The sequence below is a fragment of the Salmo salar genome, unplaced genomic scaffold (assembly GCF_905237065.1).
Source record: "Salmo salar unplaced genomic scaffold, Ssal_v3.1, whole genome shotgun sequence".
NCBI lineage: Eukaryota > Metazoa > Chordata > Actinopteri > Salmoniformes > Salmonidae > Salmo > Salmo salar.
The window spans coordinates 354,851-373,647 of record NW_025550934.1 but is presented as its reverse complement, the minus strand read 5'-3'; the positions used below and the strand labels follow the sequence as shown (position 1 = coordinate 373,647).

General features: G+C 53.9%; 1 protein-coding gene across 2 annotated transcripts in view; it reads left to right on the top strand.

Moving 5' to 3' along the window:
* The first annotated feature begins 5,188 nt into the window (after positions 1 to 5,188).
* LOC106594940 (neurocalcin-delta A) overlaps positions 5,189 to 18,797 on the top strand; it is an 86,448-nt gene continuing 72,839 nt past the window's right edge. For both annotated transcript variants that reach the window (XM_045714115.1, XM_045714117.1), the window contains exon 1: positions 5,189 to 5,716. The gene's annotated coding sequence lies outside the window, so the exon portion shown is untranslated. The remainder of the gene's footprint in view (positions 5,717 to 18,797) is intronic.

Genomic DNA, 18,797 nt, shown 5'->3' with positions numbered 1-18,797 from the left:
GTAGGGATGGCTGTTCTCATAGCAGGTGGAGACCAGTAGGGATGGCTGGTCTCATAGCAGATGGAGACCAGTAGGGATGGCTGGTCTCATAGCAGATGGAGACCAGTAGGGATGGCTGTTCTCATAGCAGATGGAGACCAGTAGGGATGGCTGGTCTCATAGCAGATGGAGACCAGTAGGGATGGCTGGTCTCATAGCAGATGGAGACCAGTAGGGATGCCTGGTCTCATAGCAGATGGAGACCAGTAGGGATGGCTGTTCTCATAGCAGATGGAGACCAGTAGGGGATGGCTGGTCTCATAGCAGATGGAGACCAGTAGGGATGGCTGGTCTCATAGCAGATGGAGACCAGTAGGGATGGCTGTTCTCATAGCAGATGGAGACCAGTAGGGATGGCTGGTCTCATAGCAGGTGGAGACCAGTAGGGATGGCTGTTCTCATAGCAGGTGGAGACCAGTAGGGATGGCTGGTCTCATAGCAGATGGAGACCAGTAGGGATGGCTGGTCTCATAGCAGATGGAGACCAGTAGGGATGGCTGTTCTCATAGCAGATGGAGACCAGTAGGGATGGCTGGTCTCATAGCAGATGGAGACCAGTAGGGATGGCTGGTCTCATAGCAGATGGAGACCAGTAGGGATGGCTGGTCTCATAGCAGATGGAGACCAGTAGGGATGGCTGTTCTCATAGCAGATGGAGACCAGTAGGGATGGCTGGTCTCATGCAGATGGAGACCAGTAGGGATGGCTGTTCTCATAGCAGGTGGAGACCAGTAGGGATGGCTGTTCTCATAGCAGGTGGAGACCAGTAGGGATGGCTGTTCTCATAGCAGGTGGAGACCAGTAGGGATGGCTGGTCCCATAGCAGATGGAGACCAGTAGGGATGGTTGGTCTCATAGCAGATGGAGACCAGTAGGGATGGCTGGTCTCATAGCAGATGGAGACCAGTAGGGATGGCTGGTCTCATAGCAGATGGAGACCAGTAGGGATGGCTGGTCTCATAGCAGATGGAGACCAGTAGGGATGGCTGGTCTCATAGCAGATGGAGACCAGTAGGGATGGCTGGTCTCATAGCAGATGGAGACCAGTAGGGATGGCTGGTCTCATAGCAGATGGAGACCAGTAGGGATGGCTGTTCTCATAGCAGATGGAGACCAGTAGGGATGGCTGTTCTCATAGCAGATGGAGACCAGTAGGGATGGCTGGTCTCATAGCAGATGGAGACCAGTAGGGATGGCTGTTCTCATAGCAGATGGAGACCAGTAGGGATGGCTGGTCTCATAGCAGATGGAGACCAGTAGGGATGGCTGGTCTCATAGCAGATGGAGACCAGTAGGGATGGCTGTTCTCATAGCAGATGGAGACCAGTAGGGATGGCTGGTCTCATAGCAGATGGAGACCAGTAGGGATGGCTGTTCTCATAGCAGGTGGAGACCAGTAGGGATGGCTGTTCTCATAGCAGGTGGAGACCAGTAGGGATGGCTGTTCTCATAGCAGGTGGAGACCAGTAGGGATGGCTGGTCTCATAGCAGGTGGAGACCAGTAGGGATGGCTGGTCTCATAGCAGGTGGAGACCAGTAGGGATGGCTGTTCTCATAGCAGGTGGAGACCAGTAGGGATGGCTGTTCTCATAGCAGGTGGAGACCAGTAGGGATGGCTGGTCTCATAGCAGGTGGAGACCAGTAGGGATGGCTGTTCTCATAGCAGATGGAGACCAGTAGGGATGGCTGTTCTCATAGCAGATGGAGACCAGTAGGGATGGCTGGTCTCATAGCAGATGGACACCAGTAGGGATGGCTGGTCTCATAGCAGATGGAGACCAGTAGGGATGGCTGGTCTCATAGCAGATGGAGACCAGTAGGGATGGCTGTTCTCATAGCAGATGGAGACCAGTAGGGATGGCTGGTCTCATAGCAGATGGAGACCAGTAGGGATGGCTGGTCTCATAGCAGATGGAGACCAGTAGGGATGGCTGTTCTCATAGCAGATGGAGACCAGTAGGGGATGGCTGGTCTCATAGCAGGTGGAGACCAGTAGGGATGGCTGTTCTCATAGCAGGTGGAGACCAGTAGGGATGGCTGGTCTCATAGCAGGTGGAGACCAGTAGGGATGGCTGGTCTCATAGCAGATGGAGACCAGTAGGGATGGCTGGTCTCATAGCAGATGGAGACCAGTAGGGATGGCTGGTCTCATAGCAGATGGAGACCAGTAGGGATGGCTGTTCTCATAGCAGATGGAGACCAGTAGGGATGGCTGGTCTCATAGCAGATGGAGACCAGTAGGGATGGCTGGTCTCATAGCAGATGGAGACCAGTAGGGATGGCTGGTCTCATAGCAGATGGAGACCAGTAGGGATGGCTGGTCTCATAGCAGATGGAGACCAGTAGGGATGGCTGGTCTCATAGCAGATGGAGACCAGTAGGGATGGCTGGTCTCATAGCAGATGGAGAACAGTAGGGATGGCTGGTCTCATAGCAGAGCTGGTTCCCCACCTGGTTTTCTGTTTAACTCCAAGACAGCAGCGTTTTAAAAGGTACATCCCAAATGGCACACTATTCCCGATGTCGTGCACTACTTTTGGCCAGGCTCTGAGAGTCAGAAGAAGTGCACTAATTTTATAATAGTGATAAGCTAGTAGAGGTGTGTTCTGTGGTGCTTGTGTTGGCATCGAGACACGATAGGCTCACCTGTCTTTTCACAGAACGTCATCCTGTGATGTTTGACTGGGGTTGGTTGGTGCTCTCTGCTCTGTCCTCCTGTCGTAGCCTGACCCGGCCTGACAGGGTTATTGGTGACTGATCAGTCTGCCTGACAGGGTTATTGGTGACTGATCAGTCTGCCTGACAGGGTTATTGGTGACTGATCGGTCTGGCTGACGAGGGTTATTGGTGACTGATCAGTCTGGCTGACGAGGGTTATTGGTGACTGATCAGTCTGGCTGACGAGGGTTATTGGTGACTGATCAGTCTGGCTGACAGGGTTATTGGTGACTGATCAGTCTGGCTGACGAGGGTTATTGGTGACTGATCAGTCTGGCTGACAGGGTTATTGGTGACTGATCAGTCTGCCTGATGAGGGTTATTGTATGTGACAGTCCAGGGCAGGTTAGGGCTCCAGGTCAATAGGTCACAGTCTGACCTAAAGGCCCATCTGACCTGGACCTCGCTGTATCACTCACTGGCCAGGACCCAATGGCACCCTATTCCCTATATAGTGCACTACTTTACCCGGGTACCCTGTATAGGGCACTACTTTAGCGTTCCATTAGCCAGGAGGGATTGGGGTTCTGTACTGTATTACCAGGAGGGATTGGGTTCTGTGCTGTATTACCAGGAGGGATTGGGGTTCTGTGCTGTATTACCAGGAGGGATTGGGGTTCTGTGCTGTGTTACCAGGAGGGATTGGGGTTCTGTGCTGTATTACCAGGAGGGATTGGGTTCTGTATTGTATTACCAGGAGGGATTGGGGTTCTGTGCTGTATTACCAGGAGGGATTGGGGTTCTGTGCTCTATTACCAGGAGGGATTGGGGTTCTGTGCTGTATTACCAGGAGGGATTGGGGTTCTGTGCTGTATTACCAGGAGGGATTGGGTTCTGTACTGTATTACCAGGAGGGATTGGGGTTCTGTGCTGTATTACCAGGAGGGATTGGGGTTCTGTGCTGTATTACCAGGAGGGATTGGGGTTCTGTGCTGTATTACCAGGAGGGATTGGGGTCTGTGCTGTATTACCAGGAGGGATTGGGTTCTGTGCTGTATTACCAGGAGGGATTGGGTTCTGTGCTGTATTACCAGGAGGGATTGGGTTCTGTACTGTATTACCAGGAGGGATTGGGGTTCTGTGCTGTATTACCAGGAGGGATTGGGGTTCTGTGCTGTATTACCAGGAGGGATTGGGTTCTGTATTGTATTACCAGGAGGGATTGGGGTCTGTGCTGTATTACCAGGAGGGATTGGGGTTCTGTGCTGTATTACCAGGAGGGATTGGGGTTCTGTGCTGTATTACCAGGAGGGATTGGGTTCTGTGCTGTATTACCAGGAGGGATTGGGGTTCTGTGCTGTATTACCAGGAGGGATTGGGGTTCTGTGCTGTATTACCAGGAGGGATTGGGGTTCTGTGCTGTATTACCAGGAGGGATTGGGGTTCTGTGCTGTATTACCAGGAGGGATTGGGGTTCTGTATTGTATTACCAGGAGGGATTGGGGTCTGTGCTGTATTACCAGGAGGGATTGGGGTTCTGTGCTGTATTACCAGGAGGGATTGGGTTCTGTGCTGTATTACCAGGAGGGATTGGGGTTCTGTGCTGTATTACCAGGAGGGATTGGGGTTCTGTGCTGTATTACCAGGAGGGATTGGGGTCCTGTACTGTATTACCAGGAGGGATTGGGGTTCTGTGCTGTATTACCAGGAGGGATTGGGGTTCTGTGCTGTATTACCAGGAGGGATTGGGGTTCTGTGCTGTATTACCAGGAGGGATTGGGTTTCTGTGCTGTATTACCAGGAGGGATTGGGTTCTGTATTGTATTACCAGGAGGGATTGGGGTTCTGTGCTGTATTACCAGGAGGGATTGGGGTTCTGTGCTGTATTACCAGGAGGGATTGGGGTTCTGTGCTGTATTACCAGGAGGGATTGGGGTTCTGTGCTGTATTACCAGGAGGGATTGGGGTTCTGTGCTGTATTACCAGGAGGGATTGGGGTTCTGTGCTGTATTACCAGGAGGGATTGGGGTTCTGTGCTGTATTACCAGGAGGGATTGGGTTCTGTGCTGTATTACCAGGAGGGATTGGGGTTCTGTGCTGTATTACCAGGAGGGATTGGGGTTCTGTATTGTATTACCAGGAGGGATTGGGTTCTGTGCTGTATTACCAGGAGGGATTGGGGTTCTGTGCTGTATTACCAGGAGGGATTGGGGTTCTGTGCTGTATTACCAGGAGGGATTGGGGTTCTGTGCTGTATTACCAGGAGGGATTGGGTTGCCATGGTAATTTCTGAACCAGGACACCTGAGGAATAAGGTGTGTCTCTTCCTCCACCAGGTGCTGTTGTCTGTAACATCCAGGTGAGCTCACCTGTGGCTGTGGGAGGACATCACTTACCTGACCCATCAGACTCACCTGCAGGACAGACAGAACCACGCCCCAGAGCAGACACAACTCACCTGCAGGACAGACAGAACCACGCCCCAGAGCAGATACAACTCACCTGGACAGACAGAACCACGCCCCAGAGCAGATACAACTCACCTGAGACAGACAGAACCACGCCCCAGAGCAGACACAACTCACCTGGACAGACAGAACCACGCCCCAGAGCAGATACAACTCACCTGGACAGACAGAACCACGCCCCAGAGCAGATACAACTCACCTGGACAGACAGAACCACGCCCCAGAGCAGACACAACTCACCTGGACAGACAGAACCACGCCCCAGAGCAGATACAACTCACCTGGACAGACAGAACCACGCCCCAGAGCAGATACAACTCACCTGGACAGACAGAACCACGCCCCAGAGCAGATACAACTCACCTGCAGGACAGACAGAACCACGCCCCAGAGCAGATACAACTCACCTGCAGGACAGACAGAACCACGCCCCAGAGCAGACACAGCTCACCTGGACAGAAGACCCAGCTCACCTGGACAGAAGACCCAACTCACCTGGACAGAAGACCCAGCCCACCTGCAGTCCTGAAGGTATCCCAGAGTTCCACCAGGTAAGGACTAGACACACAGATCTGTAACCACCAAGCTGTGGGTTTGCCTGTCTCTCCTCTGAGCCTCTACTACTGTGGGTTTGCCTGTCTCTCCTCTGAGCCTCTACTCCTGTGGGTTTGCCTGTCTCTCCTCTGAGCCTCTACTCCTGTGGGTTTGCCTGTCTCTCCTCTGAGCCTCTACTCCTGTGGGTTTGCCTGTCTCTCCTCAGAGCCTCTACTCCTGTGGGTTTGCCTGTCTCTCTGAGCCTCTACTGCTGTGGGTTTGCCTGTCTCTCCTCTGAGCCTCTACTCCTGTGGGTTTGCCTGTCTCTCCTCAGAGCCTCTACTCCTGTGGGTTTGCCTGTCTCTCTGAGCCTCTACTACTGTGGGTTTGCCTGTCTCTCCTCTGAGCCTCTACTACTGTGGGTTTGCCTGTCTCTCCTCTGAGCCTCTACTGCTGTGGGTTTGCCTGTCTCTCCTCTGAGCCTCTACTACTGTGGGTTTGCCTGTCTCTCCTCTGAGCCTCTACTCCTGTGGGTTTGCCTGTCTCTCCTCTGAGCCTCTACTACTGTGGGTTTGCCTGTCTCTCCTCAGAGCCTCTACTCCTGTGGGTTTGCCTGTCTCTCTGAGCCTCTACTACTGTGGGTTTGCCTGTCTCTCCTCTGAGCCTCTACTACTGTGGGTTAGACTTTCTCTCCTCTGAGCCTCTACTACTGTGGGTTTGCCTGTCTCTCTGAGCCTCTACTCCTGTGGGTTTGCCTGTCTCTCTGAGCCTCTACTACTGTGGGTTTGCCTGTCTCTCCTCTGAGCCTCTACTACTGTGGGTTAGACTTTCTCTCCTCTGAGCCTCTACTACTGTGGGTTTGCCTGTCTCTCTGAGCCTCTACTACTGTGGGTTTGCCTGTCTCTCTGAGCCTCTACTACTGTGGGTTTGCCTGTCTCTCTGAGCCTCTACTGCTGTGGGTTTGCCTGTCTCTCTGAGCCTCTACTACTGTGGGTTTGCCTGTCTCTCCTCTGAGCCTCTACTGCTGTGGGTTTGCCTGTCTCTCCTCTGAGCCTCTACTACTGTGGGTTTGCCTGTCTCTCCTCTGAGCCTCTACTACTGTGGGTTTGCCTGTCTCTCCTCTGAGCCTCTACTACTGTGGGTTTGCCTGTCTCTCCACTGAGCCTCTACTACTGTGGGTTTGCCTGTCTCTCCTCTGAGCCTCTACTACTGTGGGTTTGCCTGTCTCTCTGAGCCTCTACTACTGTGGGTTTGCCTGTCTCTCCTCTGAGCCTCTACTACTGTGGGTTTGCCTGTCTCTCCTCTGAGCCTCTACTCCTGTGGGTTTGCCTGTCTCTCCTCTGAGCCTCTACTGCTGTGGGTTTGCCTGTCTCTCTGAGCCTCTACTCCTGTGGGTTTGCCTCTCTCTCCTCTGAGCCTCTACTCCTGTGGGTTTGCCTGTCTCTCCTCTGAGCCTCTACTACTGTGGGTTTGCCTGTCTCTCCTCTGAGCCTCTACTCCTGTGGGTTTGCCTGTCTCTCCTCTGACTCTCTACTGCTGTGGGTTTGCCTGTCTCTCCTCTGAGCCTCTACTCCTGTGGGTTTGCCTGTCTCTCTGAGCCTCTACTACTGTGGGTTTGCCTGTCTCTCCTCTGAGCCTCTACTCCTGTGGGTTTGCCTGTCTCTCCTCTGAGCCTCTACTACTGTGGGTTTGCCTGTCTCTCTCTGAGCCTCTACTACTGTGGGTTTGCCTGTCTCTCCTCTGAGCCTCTACTACTGTGGGTTTGCCTGTCTCTCTCTCTGAGCCTCTACTACTGTGGGTTTGCCTGTCTCTCCTCTGAGCCTCTACTACTGTGGGTTTGCCTGTCTCTCTGAGCCTCTACTACTGTGGGTTTGCCTGTCTCTCCTCTGAGCCTCTACTCCTGTGGGTTTGCCTGTCTCTCTGAGCCTCTACTACTGTGGGTTTGCCTGTCTCTCTGAGCCTCTACTACTGTGGGTTTGCCTGTCTCTCTGAGCCTCTACTACTGTGGGTTTGCCTGTCTCTTCTGAGCCTCTACTCCTGTGGGTTTGCCTGTCTCTCCTCTGAGCCTCTACTCCTGTGGGGTTTGCCTGTCTCTCTGAGCCTCTACTACTGTGGGTTTGCCTGTCTCTCTGAGCCTCTACTCCTGTGGGTTTGCCTGTCTCTTCTCTGAGCCTCTACTCCTGTGGGGTTTGCCTGTCTCTCTGAGCCTCTACTACTGTGGGTTTGCCTGTCTCTCCTCTGAGCCTCTACTCCTGTGGGTTTGCCTGTCTCTCTTGAGCCTCTACTACTGTGGGTTTGGTTTCCCATCAGCCTGTTGTCCTGATCTATTTGTTAGGGTCCGCCTCTCGATCTCCCTTTCCACCAATGCCGTTGGCCGTGTTAGGGCCCGCCTCTCGTTCTCCCTTTCCACCAATGACACTGACCCAGTTAGGGTCCGCCTCTCCTTCTCCCTTTCCACCAATGACACTGAGCCAGTTAGGGTCCGCCTCTCCTTCTCCCTTTCCACCAATGACACTGAGCCAGTTAGGGTCCGCCTCTCCTTCTCCCTTTCCACCAATGACACTGAGCCAGTTAGGGTCCGCCTCTCGTTCTCCCTTTCCACCAATGACACTGACCCAGTTAGGGTCCGCCTCTCGTTCTCCCTTTCCACCAATGACACTGACCCAGTTAGGGTCCGCCTCTCGTTCTCCCTTTCCTCCAATGGCACTGACCCAGTTAGGGTCCGCCTCTCCTTCTCCCTTTCCACCAATGACACTGACCCAGTTAGGGTCCGCCTCTCGTTCTCCCTTTCCACCAATGACACTGACCCAGTTAGGGTCCGCCTCTCGTTCTCCCTTTCCACCAATGACACTGAGCCAGTTAGGGTCCGCCTCTCGTTCTCCCTTTCCACCAATGACACTGACCCAGTTAGGGTCCGCCTCTCGTTCTCCCTTTCCACCAATGACACTGACCCAGTTAGGGTCCGCCTCTCCCTTCTCCCCTTTCCACCAATGACACTGACCCAGTTAGGGTCCGCCTCTCGTTCTCCCTTTCCACCAATGACACTGACCCAGTTAGGGTCCGCCTCTCGTTCTCCCTTTCCACCAATGACACTGACCCAGTTAGGGTCCGCCTCTCGTTCTCCCTTTCCACCAATGACACTGACCCAGTTAGGGTCCGCCTCTCGTTCTCCCTTTCCACCAATGACACTGAGCCAGTTAGGGTCCGCCTCTCGTTCTCCCTTTCCACCAATGACACTGACCCAGTTAGGGTCCGCCTCTCGTTCTCCCTTTCCACCAATGACACTGACCCAGTTCGGGTCCGCCTCTCGTTCTCCCTTTCCACCAATGACACTGAGCCAGTTAGGGTCCGCCTCTCGTTCTCCCTTTCCACCAATGACACTGACCCATTTAGGGTCCGCCTCTCGTTCTCCCTTTCCACCAATGACACTGAGCCAGTTAGGGTCCGCCTCTCATTCTCCCTTTCCACCAATGACAGTCTGACCCAGTTAGGGTCCGCCTCTCATTCTCCCTTTCCACCAATGACACTGAGAAATTCCAGTTAGGGTCACTGCTTCCTAATAATAACAATGCAGGTCTATCGATACACTTTTCACCTCATTCATTACTGTTGACAGCTCTGAGTGGGACAAAGGACAAAGGCACGTGTTGACAGCGCTGAGTGGGACGAAGGACAAAGGCACGTGTTGACAGGGCTGAGTGGGACGAAGGACGAAGGCACGTGTTGACAGGGCTGAGTGGGACGAAGGACGAAGGCACGTGTTGACAGGGAGGAGTGGACGAAGGACAAAGGCACGTGTTGACAGCTCTGAGTGGACGAAGGACGAAGGCACGTGTTGACAGGGAGGAGTGGGACGAAGGACGAAGGCACGTGTTGACAGGGCTGAGTGGGACGAAGGACGAAGGCACGTGTTGACAGGGATGAGGAGGACGAAGGACGAAGGCACGTGTTGACAGGGATGAGGAGGACGAAGGACGAAGGCACGTGTTGACAGGGAGGAGTGGACGAAGGACGAAGGCACGTGTTGACAGGGCTGAGTGGACGAAGGACGAAGGCACGTGTTGACAGCTCTGAGTGGGACGAAGGACGAAGGCACGTGTTGACAGCTCTGAGTGGGACGAAGGACGAAGGCACGTGTTGACAGCTCTGAGTGGGACGAAGGACGAAGGCACGTGTTGACAGCTCTGAGTGGGACGAAGGACGAAGGCACGTGTTGACAGCTCTGAGTGGGACGAAGGACGAAGGCACGTGTTGACAGCTCTGAGTGGGACGAAGGACGAAGGCACGTGTTGACAGCTCTGAGTGGGACGAAGGACGAAGGCACGTGTTGACAGCTCTGAGTGGGACGAAGGACGAAGGCACGTGTTGACAGCTCTGAGTGGGACGAAGGACGAAGGCACGTGTTGACAGCTCTGAGTGGGACGAAGGACAAAGGCACGTGTTGACAGCTCTGAGTGGGACGAAGGACAAAGGCACGTGTTGACAGCTCTGAGTGGGACGAAGGACAAAGGCACGTGTTGACAGCTCTGAGTGGGACGAAGGACAAAGGCACGTGTTGACAGCTCTGAGTGGGACGAAGGACGAAGGCACGTGTTGACAGTCTCTCTCTCTCTCTCTCTCTCTAGTCATGGGTTTTAAACGTTTTGGCGATGGACCAGTCGGCGACCACAAGCTCTATAGGATCTAGCAGCACCTTCATCCACAACTTTCTGGAGTTTTTTTTCTCCCACTTCTTTCTCTCTGACGTTCTCTATTCGCCGCAGAGCTCTCGCTGCTTAGCAACAGCCGCCAGACAGAGTGCCATCGGGGAGTGCGGTTATGAACTTCTCCTTGAAGCGTATAGGCTTGTCCTGCTGTGGACATAATCTCAACCGAGCTTTCAGAGGATCCTTTCTCAGACTCTGTAGAGTTAAAGGGGTTGAGTTATGACATAAAGGACCGATTGGTGGGGGGGAAGAGAGAGTCGATAGGTTAGAAGGAAGGACAAGAATAATTTTTAACGCTGCTTTAGGTTATGTATGATATATTAGGAGAAGTATATGCCACAAATTGAAACTGGAAACGCTTATCTCCCTCACTAGCTTTAAGCACCAGCTGTCAGAGCAGCTCACAGATCACTGCACCTGTACACAGCCCATCTATAATTTAGCCCCAAACAATTACCTCTTCCCCTACTGTATTTATTTATTTAGCTCCTTTGCACCCCATTATTTCTATTTGTACTTTGCACTTTCTTCCACTACAAATCTACCATTCCAGTGTTTTACTTGCTATATTGTATTTACTTTGCCACCATGGCCTATTTATTGCCTTTACCTCCCTTATCTCACCTCATTTGCTCACATTGTATATAGACTTATTTTTCTACTGTATTATTGACTGTATGTTTGTTTTACTCCATGTGTAACTCTGTTGTTGTTGTATGTTGTCAAACTGCTTTGCTTTATCTTGGCCAGGTCGCAATTGTAAATGAGAACTTGTTCTCAACTAGCCTACCTGGTTAAATAAAGGACTTGTTCTCAACTAGCCTAGCTGGTTAAATAAAGGACTTGTTCTCAACTAGCCTACCTGGTTAAATAAAGGACTTGTTCTCAACTAGCCTACCTGGTTAAATAAAGGACTTGTTCTCAACTAGCCTAACCTGGTTAAATAAAGGACTTGTTCTCAACTAGCCTACCTGGTTAAATAAAGGACTTGTTCTCAACTAGCCTAGCTGGTTAAATAAAGGACTTGTTCTCAACTAGCCTACCTGGTTAAATAAAGGACTTGTTCTCAACTAGCCTAGCTGGAGTTAATCTATTCCTGGGTCGCATGTTTCGTCATTATATTGTTTTGAACGTTTTGTTTTGGACTGATGCCCGACCTGAGCATTCTACTCAATGCATCGTCAATGAGCGCTGGTGAAGATTTCATTAAAAGTGTGTATTAGTGGCTTGGAAATACAATGACATTCAAAAGGAAGCAAATAATTAGTAAGAAAAACCTTTTGTCATTATTTTTGATGTTGCCAGATTAACTTTAGATGCAGTATAATGTTAGCTAGCTATCGAAGATTGAGGGGAGGCCACCAGATTGACTTTAGATGCAGTATAACGTTAGCTAGCTAGCGAAGATTGAGGGGAGGCCACCAGATTGACTTTAGATGCAGTATAACGTTAGCTAGCTAGCGAAGATTGAGGGGAGGCCACCAGATTGACTTTAGATGCAGTATAACGTTAGCTAGCTATCGAAGATTGAGGGGAGGCCACCGGATTGACTTTAGATGCAGTATAATGTTAGCTAGCTAGCTAGCGAAGATTGAGGGGAGGCCACCGGATTGACTTTAGATGCAGTATAACGTTAGCTAGCTAGCGAAGATTTAGGGGAGGCCACCAGATTGACTTTAGATGCAGTATAACGTTAGCTAGCTAGCGAAGATTGAGGGGAGGCCACCAGATTGACTTTAGATGCAGTATAACGTTAGCTAGCTAGCGAAGATTGAGGGAGGCCACCGGATTGACTTTAGATGCAGTATAACGTTAGCTAGCTAGCTAAGCGAAGATTTAGGGAGGCCACCAGATTGACTTTAGATGCAGTATAACGTTAGCTAGCTAGCTAGCGAAGATTTAGGGGCGGCCACCAGATTGACTTTAGATGCAGTATAACGTTAGCTAGCTAGCGAAGATTTAGGGGAGGCCACCAGATTGACTTTAGATGCAGTATAACGTTAGCTAGCTAGCTATCGAAGATTGAGGGGAGGCCACCAGATTGACTTTAGATGCAGTATAACGTTAGCTAGCTAGCTATCGAAGATTGAGGGGAGGCCACCAGATTGACTTTAGATGCAGTATAACGTTAGCTAGCTAGCTAGCGAAGATTGAGGGGCGGCCACCAGATTGACTTTAGATGCAGTATAACGTTAGCTAGATAGCTAGCGAAGATTGAGGGGCGGCCACCAGATTGACTTTAGATGCAGTATAATGTTAGCTAGCTAGCTAGCGAAGATTGAGGGGCGGCCACCAGATTGACTTTAGATGCAGTATAACGTTAGCTAGCTAGCTAGCTATCGAAGATTGAGGAGGCCACCAGATTGACTTTAGATGCAGTATAACGTTAGCTAGCTAGCGAAGATTGAGGGGAGGCCACCAGATTGACTTTAGATGCAGTATAACGTTAGCTAGCTAGCTATCGAAGATTGAGGGCGGCCACCAGATTGACTTTAGATGCAGTATAACGTTAGCTAGCTAGCTAGCTAGCTATCGAAGATTGAGGGAGGCCACCAGATTGACTTTAGATGCAGTATAACGTTAGCTAGCTAGCTAGCGAAGATTGAGGGGCGGCCACCAGATTGACTTTAGATGCGGTATTCAGTGCATTCGGAAAGTATTCAGACCCCCTTGACTTTTCCACATTTTATGTTACAGCCATATTCGAAAAATGGACTAAATACAAAATATTATCAGCAATCTACACACAGTGCCTCATAATGACATAAACAGGTTAAGAATCGAACCCACAACGCTGGCGTTGCAAACACCATGCTCTACCAACTGAGCCACAGGGACTCTAAACTGAGCTCAGGTGCATCCTGTTTCCATTGAACATCCTTAATGTTTCTACACCCTGATTGGAGTCCACCTGTGGTAAATTCAATTGATTAGACATGATTTGGAAAGGCACACACCTGTCTATATAAGGTCCCACAGTTGACAGTGCATGTCAGAGTAAAAACCAAGCCATGAGGTCAAAGGAATTGTACTTAGAGCAGTATTGTGTCGAGGCACAGGTCTGGGGAAGGGCACCAAAACATTTCTGCTGCATTGAAGGTCCCCAAGAACGCAGTGGCCTCCATCGTTCTTAAATGGAAGAAGTTTGGAACCACCAAGACTCTTCCTAGAGCTGGCCGCCCGGCCAAACTGAGCAATCGGGGGAGAAGGGCCTTGGTCAGGGAGGTGACCAAGAACCCGATGGTCACTCTGACAGAGCTCCAGAGTTCCTCTGTGGAGATGGGAGAACCTTCCAGAAGGACAACCATCTCTGCAGCACTCCACCAATCAGGTCTTTATGGTAGAGTGGCCAGACGGAAGCCACTCCTCAGTAAAAGGCACATGACAGCCCACTTGGAGTTTGCCAAAAGGCACCTAAAGGACTCTGAGACCATGAGAAACAAGATGCACTGGTCTGATGAAACCAAGATTGAACTCTTTGGCCTGAATGCCAAGCGTCACGTCTGGAGGAAACCTGGCACCATCCCTATGGTGAAGCATGGTGGTGGCAGCATCATGCTGTGGGGATGTTTTTCAGCAGCAGGGACTGGGAGACTAGTCAGGATCGAAGGAAAGATGAACGGAGCAAAGTACAGAGATCCTTGATGAAAACCTGCTCAGGACCTCAGACTGGGGTGAAGGTTCACCTTCCAACAGGACAACGACCCTAAACACACAGCCAAGACAACACAGGAGTGGCTTCGGGACAAGTCTCTGAATGTCCTTGAGTGTCCCAGCCAGAGCCCGGACTTGAACCTGATCGAACATCTCCGGAGAGACCTGAAAATAGCTGTGCAGCGACGCTCCCCATCCAACCTGACAGAGCTTGAGAGGATCAGCAGAGAAGAATGGGAGAAACTCCCAAATACAGGTTTTCCAAGTTTGTAGCGTCAAACCCAAGAAGACTAGAGGATGTAATCGCTGCCAAAAGGTGCTTCAACAAAGTACTGAGTAAAGGGTCTGAATACTTATGGAAATGTGATATTTAATTTTTTCTCTAAAAATCTTTTTGCTTTGTCATTATGTGGTATTAAATGATTTAATCAATTGTATGGTCCTATCCAAGCTTCAGCCCACGGACCCTTATGGTCCCGGCCGAGCTTCGGCCCACGGACCCTTGTGGTCCCGGCCGAGCTTCGGCCCACGGACCCTTGTGGTCCCGGCCGAGCTTCGGCCCACGGACCCTTGTGGTCCCGGCCGAGCACACGTGAAGCCACAGCCTGTTGTTACTGGCTGGGATAGACCTGTAGCTGGGAGGGTTCTATCTAGTGCACTATATAGGGAAGAGGGTGCTGTTTAGGACGCTGGCTGTGTTTGTCTGGCCTCTTGGTGACTGATCCCATACAACAGCTGCTTAGCATCACTAGGAGGCCTGTGGAGCCCTGTCAGTCCTCTCCCTGAGACTGCAGCCTCTCCCTCCCACACACTGCAGCATTTAAACACTCTTCAAATGCTGCAGAGAGCCCAGGTTAAAGGCTAAACGCCATCAGATTCCATCTGCCCGTCTCTCCATAAACACTACGATAGCTGATGTCTGCTTGGGAGTGCTTTGAGTTCACTGGTCTGTAACAGACTAGACCAGGGCTGGGTAGACTAGACCGGGGCTGGGTAGACTAGACCGGGGCTGGGTAGACTAGACCGGGGCTGGGGTAAACTAGACCAGGGCTGGGTAGACTAGACCGGGGCTGGGTAAACTAGACCGGGGGCTGGCTGGTAGACTAGACCGGGGGGCTGGCTGGGTAGACTAGACCGGGGCTGGCTGGGTAGACTAGACCGGGGGCTGGCTGGGTAGACTAGACCGGGGCTGGCTGGGTAGACTAGACCGGGGCTGGCTGGGTAGACTAGACCGGGGCTGGCTGGGTAGACTAGACCGGGGGCTGGCTGGGTAGACTAGACCGGGGGCTGGCTGGGTAGACTAGACCGGGGGCTGGCTGGGTAGACTAGACCGGGGCTGGCTGGGTAGACTAGACCGGGTGCTGGCTGGGTAGACTAGACCGGGTGCTGGCTGGGTAGACTAGACCGGGTGCTGGCTGGGTAGACTAGACCGGGTGCTGGCTGGGTAGACTAGACCGGGGCTGGGGTAAACTAGACCGGGGCTGGGGTAAACTAGACCGGGGCTGGGGTAAACTAGACCGGGCTGGGGTAAACTAGACCGGGGCTGGGGTAAACTAGACCGGGCTGGGGTAAACTAGACCGGGGCTGGGGTAAACTAGACCGGGGCTGGGGTAAACTAGACCGGGGCTGGGTAAACTAGACCGGGGCTGGGGTAAACTAGACCGGGCTGGGGTAAACTAGACCGGGGCTGGGGTAAACTAGCCCGGGGGCTGGGGTAAACTAGCCCGGGGCTGGGGGTAAACTAGCCCGGGGCTGGGGTAACCAGCCCGGGGCTGGGGTAAACAGCCCGGGCTGGGGTAAGCTAGACCGGGGCTAGGGTAAACTAGACCAGTGCTGGGTAGACTAGACCGGGGCTGGCTGGGTAGACTAGACCGGGGGCTGGCTGGGTAGACTAGACCGGGGGCTGGCTGGGTAGACTAGACCGGGGCTGGCTGGGTAGACTAGACCGGGGCTGGCTGGGTAGACTAGACCGGGGGCTGGCTGGGTAGACTAGACCGGGGCTGGGGTAAACTAGACCGGGGCTGGGGTAAACTAGACCGCGGCTGGGGTAAACTAGACCGGGGCTGGGGTAAAACTAGACCGGGGCTGGGGTAAACTAGACCGGGGCTGGGGTAAACTAGACCGGGGCTGGGGTAAACTAGACCGGGCTGGGGTAAACTAGACCGGGGCTGGGGTAAACTAGACCGGGGCTGGGGTAAACTAGACCGGGGCTGGGGGTAAACTAGACCGGGGCTGGGGTAAACTAGACCGGGGCTGGGGTAAACCCTAGACCGGGGCTGGGGTAAACTAGACCGGGGCTGGGGTAAACTAGCCCGGGGCTGGGGTAAACTAGCCCGGGGCTGGGGTAAACTAGCCCGGGGCTGGGGTAAGCTAGACCGGGCTAGGGTAAACTAGACCAGTGCTGGGTAGACTAGACCGGGGCTGGCTGGGTAGACTAGACCGGGGCTGGACTGGGTAGAACCGGGGCTGGCTGGGTAGACTAGACCGGGGCTGGCTGGGTAGACTAGACCGGGGCTGGCTGGGTAGACTAGACCGGGGCTGGCTGGGTAGACTAGACCGGGGCTGGGGTAAACTAGACCGGGGCTGGGGTAAACTAGACCGGGGCTGGGGTAAACTAGACCGGGCTGGGGTAAACTAGACCGGGGCTGGGGTAAACTAGACCGGGGCTGGGGTAAACTAGACCGGGGCTGGGGTAAACTAGACCGGGGCTGGGGTAAACTAGACCGGGGCTGGGGTAAACTAGACCGGGGCTGGGGTAAACTAGACCGGGGCTGGGGTAAACTAGACCGGGCTGGGGTAAACTAGACCGGGGCTGGGGTAAACTAGACCGGGGCTGGGGTAAACTAGACCGGGGCTGGCTGGGGTAAACTAGACCGGGGCTGGCTGGGGTAAACTAGACCGGGGGCTGGCTGGGGTAAACTAGACCGGGGCTGGCTGGGGTAAACTAGACCGGGGCTGGCTGGGGTAAACTAGACCGGGGGCTGGCTGGGGTAAACTAGACCGGGGCTGGCTGGGGTAAACTAGACCGGGGGCTGGCTGGGGTAAACTAGACCGGGGCTGGCTGGGGTAGACTAGACCGGGGGCTGGCTGGGGTAGACTAGACCGGGGCTGGCTGGGTAGACTAGACCGGGGGCTGGCTGGGTAGACTAGACCGGGGCTGGCTGGGTAGACTAGACCGGGGGCTGGCTGGGTAGACTAGACCGGGGGCTGGCTGGGTAGACTAGACCGGGGCTGGCTGGGTAGACTAGACCGGGGCTGGCTGGGTAGACTAGACCGGGGCTGGCTGGGTAGACTAGACCGGGGCTGGCTGGGTAAACTAGACCGGGCTGGGTAAACTAGACCGGGGGGCTGGCCGGGTAGACTAGACCGGGGGCTGGCCGGGTAGACTAGACCGGGGGCTGGCCGGGTAGACTAGACCGGGGGCTGGCCGGGTAGACTAGACCGGGGGCTGGCCGGGTAGACTAGACCCGGGGCTGGCCGGGTAGACTAGACCGGGGCTGGCCGGGTAGACTAGACCGGGGGGCTGGCCGGGTAGACTAGACCCGGGGGCTGGCCGGGTAAACTAGACCGGGGCTGGCCGGGTAGACTAGACCCGGGGCTGGCCGGGTAAACTAGACCGGGGTTGGGTAATCTAGACCGGGGGCTGGCCGGGTAGACTAGACCCGGGGCTGGCCGGGTAGACTAGACCCGGGGCTGGCCGGGTAGACTAGACCCGGGGCTGGCCGGGTAGACTAGACCCGGGGCTGGGTGGGTAGACCGGGGGCTGGGTAAACTAGACCGGGGGCTGGGTAAACTAGACCGGGGCTGGGTGGGTAGACCGGGGGCTGGGTGGGTACACCGGGGGCTGGGTAAACTAGACCGGGGCTGGGTAAACTAGACCGGGGGCTGGGTAAACTAGACCGGGGCTGGGTAAACTAGACCGGGGTTGGGTAAACTAGACCGGGGTTGGGTAAACTAGACCGGGGCTGGGCGGGTAGACTAGACCGGGGCTGGGGTAAACTAGACCGGGGTTGGGTAAACTAGACCGGGGGTTGGGTAAACCTAGACCGGGGGTTGGGTAAACTAGACCGGGGCTGGGGTAAACTAGACCGGGGGTTGGGTAAACTAGACCGGGGCTGGGGTAAACTAGACCGGGGCTGGCTGGGTAAACTAGACCGGGGGCTGGCTGGGTAGACTAGACCGGGGGCTGGCTGGGTAGACTAGACCGGGGTTGGGTAAACTAGACCGGGGCTGGGTAGACTAGACCGGGGCTGGGTAAACTAGACCGGGGCTGGGTAGACTAGACCGGGGCTGGGTAAACTAGACCGGGGGCTGGGTAAACTAGACCGGGGTTGGGTAAACTAGACCGGGGCTGGGTAAACTAGACCGGGGCTGGGTAAACTAGACCGGGGCTGGGTAAACTAGACCGGGGTTGGGTAAACTAGACCGGGGCTGGGTAAACTAGACCGGGGCTGGGTAAACTAGACCGGGGGCTGGGTAAACTAGACCGGGGTTGGGTAAACTAGACCGGGGGCTGGGTAAACTAGACCGGGGCTGGGTAAACTAGACCGGGGGCTGGGTAAACTAGACCGGGGCTGGGTAAACTAGACCGGGGGCTGGGTAAACTAGACCGGGGTTGGGTAGACTAGACCGGGGGCTGGGTAAACTAGACCGGGGGTTGGGTAAACTAGACCGGGGTATCTCAGTCTCCTCTAGATGGACGTTCTGTTCTCTGTTCTGGGTTTGCTGGTGGTTTCTA